This window comes from Gekko japonicus, unplaced genomic scaffold, assembly GCF_001447785.1.
Source record: "Gekko japonicus isolate JY-2015 unplaced genomic scaffold, Gekko_japonicus_V1.1 scaffold747, whole genome shotgun sequence".
Lineage (NCBI taxonomy): Eukaryota > Metazoa > Chordata > Lepidosauria > Squamata > Gekkonidae > Gekko > Gekko japonicus.
In genome coordinates this window covers 481,374-487,727 of record NW_015160231.1, presented here as the reverse complement: position 1 = coordinate 487,727, position 6,354 = coordinate 481,374, and the positions used below count along the sequence as shown (strand labels likewise).

General features: G+C 42.4%; 1 protein-coding gene across 1 annotated transcript in view; it reads right to left on the bottom strand.

The window, feature by feature from the left end:
* Window positions 1-6,354, bottom strand: part of SACM1L (SAC1 suppressor of actin mutations 1-like (yeast)) — a 46,548-nt gene that overhangs the window by 30,787 nt on the left and 9,407 nt on the right. The window lies entirely within an intron of this gene.

Sequence of the window (6,354 nt, the reverse complement as noted above, 5' to 3'; positions counted from 1 at the left end):
CAAGCGAGGCCGGCTGCTCCCCCCTTCGCCCCGGCCGGCTCCGAGGCGGCGACGCTGGCAGCAGAGCGTTTCCTGCGCATGCGCAGGAAACACTCTGTCAGTTTTGAGGGGATTTAAATATCCCCCCGATATTTTGGGGTTTTTTTTCGATTTTTGTGCACACGTGGGGACCGCCCCACGTGTGCACAAACCTCTCCCTGCCCCCCAGGTGGCCCCGGAGCGCGGATTTAGATATACGCACGCACGGGGCCAGTTCAGTATTAGTATATAGATTAAAATCAAACATAAAACGATCTATAACTTGCCTTGTGCTGTCTTTGACAGAAAGCAGAAAAATATTACACAAATAAAATCCCGCTGAAATTTTCTTTTTCCTGTTTTGCTGCAATCTCTATACCCTTCCTAGTTCTGCTTTTCAACGTTTCGGCTTCCCTCCATTTCTTTCTACTTCACATCCTTCTTTGTCATGGCTCCCTCCCAATACTTCACCCTCTTGTCAAAGGTGATCTAGCCACCACACCAGCAACAGGTTTCATGAGAGGCTAATTTAATGTAAAGGCAAGGAGTGAGAACTGTGACCCAGGAAGTCTCCAGTTTATATAATTTCCGCCGTATTCCAGGTGGCCTTGCGCAAACCACAAAAGTTTTAAAACACACTTCAAAATGTTGCAAATGGGTATATGCTATGTGAAAGTAAATGTTAAATGTGTTATGATATCCAAAATAAAAAGTTTTGTGACAAAAAAAAATGTTGCAAATCTTTCCATGGCTTTCTTCAAACAAGAAAAGCTTAAAACAGCATACACTAGGCAACGACTCTGGGGATGGATATGCGTAAAATGCATATCCTGAGAGATCAAACATCGACATCTCATTTCCACATCCATGGCACATGGCAGGTACCCAGAATGTACAGAATGTACACTAAACGCTTGCACGTGTAGCCCCCAGTGGTCCGAATAACACCCCCAAGGACCAATCCCAGGTTCGGGAAACAGCATGGAGGCAGGGGTGTCAGGAGCACATTCTTCCCCTGCCCCTCAGTCCTGACAAGAATTGAGCACCTGTGTGGTGCTTCTGTATGGAATTTCCACAGGGAACTGGCAGCTGTCATTCTGAGCCAAGTTCCCAGGGCAATCACGTGGCAAATTTAACATACCGTTTCGCACTGAGCAATACAAGACGAACAGAAGAAATGATCACTTTGAGGAACTGATTTGGGAGACAGGAGCAAGATATCTAACCTGTGATTTGGATCCAGACAACATTTTCCTCTACAATCTCACCTAATTCCCTTCCTTACTACAGCCACCATCTTACACGGTGGTTTTGCCCACACAATCTCACCTAATTCCCCTCCTTACTACAGCCACCATATTACGCAGTGGTTTTGCCCACACTGGTCGCATGACCCCCAACATAGCCTTCTCTGATGATCAAAGGGGAACCACTCCTCCCATTTTCACCAGTGGAAAAACTGGTCTATGTTAAGCAGCAAGAAAAAGTCAAGCTTTTATTCCATAGAAGAGCAGAAGGAATACAACCCTCCCCCCGTATTTATGAGATAGCTTCAGACATCCTCTCATAACATAATGGATGACTGATGTCTCATTACAAAGCACTCAGAACCACAGGAAATACTCCTTTGCTGACAGGATGATTAAACTAGGTCCGTGCTATAGTCAAAAAACAGGGACAAAACTGGCTTTTTGAGCCACCTGACTTCATTCCATTTTCACAGCTGTGAGCCTTTTTCAGACAGGATTTTTGCACTTCCAAACTCTCTAAGCTCCACTGCCTAGCACCTTTTCCCATTCCCGAGACCATGAGAACCAGAGGCATGCTACCAAATGGAAGATAAAAGTTGTACAGCACTTACACAGGAACAGAAATGCCAAAGAAAGAACAGTGGCTTGGATCCAGCAAAACATCTTCCCACTAACAGTAATTTTTTGATGATTCCACCTTCCCACAATCTATCCCTCATGTCACTCTTCAGCGTCCCCAATCTTCCAGAAACAGCATTATACGAAGAACAGAGAACTGCAGTGGGATGGGGTGTAGGAAAATTCCTCTTGACTGAAAATTTAGTCTGGATCCAACCCATTAAATAAAATGAGGCAGAGGAGAAAGATGCACTTTTACTAAGGTCAGGCCAAAAGGACTAATACTTTAGAAATAGTCCCCTCTTTGTATTCAGAGTACATATTCACCTACCCACTTCATGCGCTTAACCAGAGGAACTTTGACCCATGAAAGCTTACAAAACAAACTTGTTAGCCTTTACAATGCTACAGGACTGAGTTTCTGCAAACTAATACAGCTATAACCTCTGAACAAAATTATTTTTTTACAAATGAGGAACTGAGTCCCAGAGGTAACTGCTTAATCAAATCCAGTCTGTTCAATGAAGGAACACTGAAGTCCTACATCCCATTAAAATGCCATGGGCTTCTTTGAGGAACACACTTATTTGCCTTTTATACAGAAAACTGGGAACAGCAAACTATGCTTTTACAGTCAGTGAGGGCCCAATTCATATGTTATAAAGACAACTTCATTAAATATGTCCAGTAAAATTGAGAATCTAAGAGAAATAGATTGGCTTACAGAAACACTAGGGGTGGAAATAATGTGCCCAAAAGGAAGCTTAACTTAGGGGGTTTGTTATCGCCCACTAGATCAAAGGTTAGAGGATAATTTAAAAACAGCAAAAGAATCAAGGAAAGCAGCTAAACAAAATAACTGCATCATAGTAGGTGATTTTAACTACTCACACACATTGATTCGGTCAATATGTGTTTAAGTCAGGAGAAAGAGACTGGGTTTCTAGAGACTCTCAATGACTGTGCCATGGACCAAATGGTCACAGAACCGGGGGGGGGGAGGGGGGAGCAATCCTGGACTTCGTCAAGTAATACTCAAGACCTGGTAATCGTTGTAAATGTGATAGCACCAGCTGGGAACAGTGACCATAATACTATTAAGCTTCGCATTTATGTAAACAGGGAGTTGCCCAAAAAGGAAAGGAGGAGGAGGAAGAGGAGGAGATTGGATTTATACCCCATCCTTCACTCGGAATCTCAGAGCAGCTTACAAACTCCTTTCCCTTCCCCTCCCCACAACAGACACCCTGTGAAGTAGGTGGGGCTGAGAGAGCTCTGAGAGAACTGCTCTTTCAAGGACAGCTCTGACAGGACTATTGCCTGCCCAAGGTCATCCAGCAGCTGCAAGTGGAGGTGCGGGGAATCAAACCCAGTTCCCCCAGATTAGAGTCCGTGCACTTAACCACTACACCAAACCACTACACAACCACATTTAACTTTAGAAGGAGTAATTTCTCTCAAATGAGGGGGCTTGTGAAGAAAAAAACTGAAAGGAAAGGTAAGGGGGGTCAAATCCCTTCAGGAAACTTGGAAACATTAAAAATACAATCCTGGAGGATAAGATAAAATGTATACCGCAGGTTAGGAAAGGTACAAATAGGTCTAAAAAAAGGCTTGCATGGTTAACGAACAAAGTAATAGAAGCAGTGAAAGGTAATAAGGATTCTTTTAAGCAGTGAAAGGCTAGTCTAAGTGAGGTAAATAAAAGGGAGCACAGGCTTTGGCAAATAAAATGCAAGAGGTAAAAAGGAACTATGAGGAACATTCATTAACATTAAATGGGGACTTTGTATGACCAAGAGGTAAAAGCATTATTGCCTATTACAGTACCGCAGGGCCTGCAAAACAGAGCTGTTCCCCCAGGCATTTGGTTGAGGTGATGGACGTCCAATCACATGGCCTCCCCTGCACAGCGGCCCTGTAAAGTGTCCCAACTGAGATTGTCTATGACTACCGTCTATCAGCTGAGGGACTTAACAGTATGTTATGTCACCTTTCTTAGTTTAATTTCAATTAGTAATTTTTAACGTATTTTAAATCTTATTGTAAATGGAGTTTTGTTGTATTTGAAATTGTGATGTAACCCACCCTGAGCCCATGTACAGGTAGGGTGGGCTACAAATGTGATTAATAAATAAACAATACTAAAAGATGATAGGGAAATGGCAGAAAAACTGAATGCATTTTTTGCCTCTATCTTCACTGTGGAAGATGGGAGATGCTTGCCCACTCCAGCACCGCAGATTTCAAGAGGGGTGTTGAAAGACCTGAGTTGGATTGAGGTGATGAGAGAGGAGGTTCTGACTGATGGACAAATTAAAAACTGACAAATCACCAGGCCCAGATGGCATACATCCGAGAGTTCTGAAAGAACTGAAGTGTGAACTTGTGGATCTCCTGACAAAAATATGCAATCACTAAAATCTGCCTCCATTCCCAAGGACTGAAAGGTAGCTAATCTAACCACCATCTTTAAAAAAAGTTCCAGAAGAGATCCGGCAAATTACAGGCCAGTCAGCCTAACATCAATACTGGGTAAGTTGGTGGAATCTGTTACTTAAGATAGAATTAGCAGGCACACTGATGAACAGAAGCTACTCAGGAAGAATCAGCATGGATTCTGTAAGGGAAGATCTTTGTCTCACTAACCTTTTAGAGTTTTTTGAGGGAGTGAACAAACATGTGGACAAGGGTGACCCAGTAGATGTTGTTTACTTAAGACTTCCAGAAAGCTTTTGATAAAGTTCCTCATCAAAGGTACCTAAGTAAACTCAGCAGTCATGGGATAAGAGGACAAATCCTCTTGTCGATTAAAAACTGGGTAATTAACAGGAATACAAATGGGCAACTTTCACAGTGGAAGGTGGTAAGCAGTGGAGTACTGCAGAGCTCAGTAATAGGTCAGGTGTTTTTTTAACTTCTATTAATAATTTGTAGTTGGGAGTATGCAGTGAAGTGGCTAACTTTGCAGATGACACCAAGTTGTTCAGGGCAGTGAGAACCAAGGAGAACTGTAAGGTGCTCCAGAGGGATCTGCCAAAGCTGGGTGAGTGGGCATCAACGTGGCAAATGAGGTTCAAGGTAGGCAAGTACAAATTGCAAGTGCACATTGAAGCCAAAAATCCTAGTTATAAATATACACTGATGGGGTCCGAACTGGCAGTAACTGACCAGGAGAGAGATCTTGGAGTCATGGTAGATAACTCACTGAAGATGTGGACTCAGTGTGTGCAACTGCAGTAAAAAAGACAAATGCTATGCTGGGGATTATTAGGAAACAAATCAGCCAGTATCATAATGCCCCTGTGTAAATCTATGGTGTGTCCTCATTTGAAATACTGTGTACACAAAAAAGATACTATAGCAATGGGAAAAGTGCAGAAAAAGGCAACTAAAATGATTAAGGGATGGAACACCTTCCCTACGAAAACAGGTTAAAGACAGTAGGGCTCTTTAGCTTGGAGAAACGATGATTGGGGTTGACACAATAGAGTTTTACAAAATTATGCAAGGGATAGAGAAGGATGAGAAAGAAGTACTTTTCTCCCTTTCTCACAATATAAGAACGCATGGGCACTCAATGACATTAATGAACAGTGAGCTTAGAACAGATGAAAGGAAGTGCTTCACTGAAAGAGTAATTAACACATGGAATCCGCTGCCGCAAGAAGTGGTGCTGCCTACTAGCATAGACAGCTTCAAGAGGAGATTCGATAAACGTATGGAGCAGAGATCCATCAGTGGCTATGATGGAACACTATGTCTGGGGCAGTGATGCTCTACATTCTTGATGCTTGGGTGGCAACAGTGGCTTGGGAGGCTTCTGGAGTCCTGGCCCCACTGGTGGACCTCCTGATGGCACCTGGGTTTTGGTCACTGTGTGACACATAGCACTGGACTGGATGGACCACTGGCCTAATACAACATGGCTTTTCTTATGTTCTTATGTAAATATGCCCCCCCTGCTCCTGGGTGTATTTGTCCAGAGAACCAGGGTACCCAAAACAAAACTTCCACAGATGGCAGCAATTGAAACAAGAGTGGTGGGTACACTCTTCAGTGAGATTAGCAGCTGCAGAGAGCTCAAATCGTACACTATACTCCTCTATGTGTCTATATCCCAAGGTAATTCGTAAACCAGAACTAAGAATTCTCAGCTATTTTGTTGTTACTCAATCAATTAAAATCACATGCACTTCTATTCTACCTAGAGATGTAACATTTCTGGAAATTTTGAAGCCATGGGGAAAACACAGCATTATTTCCCCTGTATTTCAGAAAAAGATGGAAATTTGGGGGAAAACTGAAATATATATTTACTTTCCTATCAAAAACTAATTTTACTCCTTTAACAAATAAAAATGCATAATTTATAACTCATTTAGCATATAAAATACAATATTTGACATATTTATGGATTTTCAAAGTTATGAATACCTTAGTTTTGTACAAGCAAAATTGCAAACAT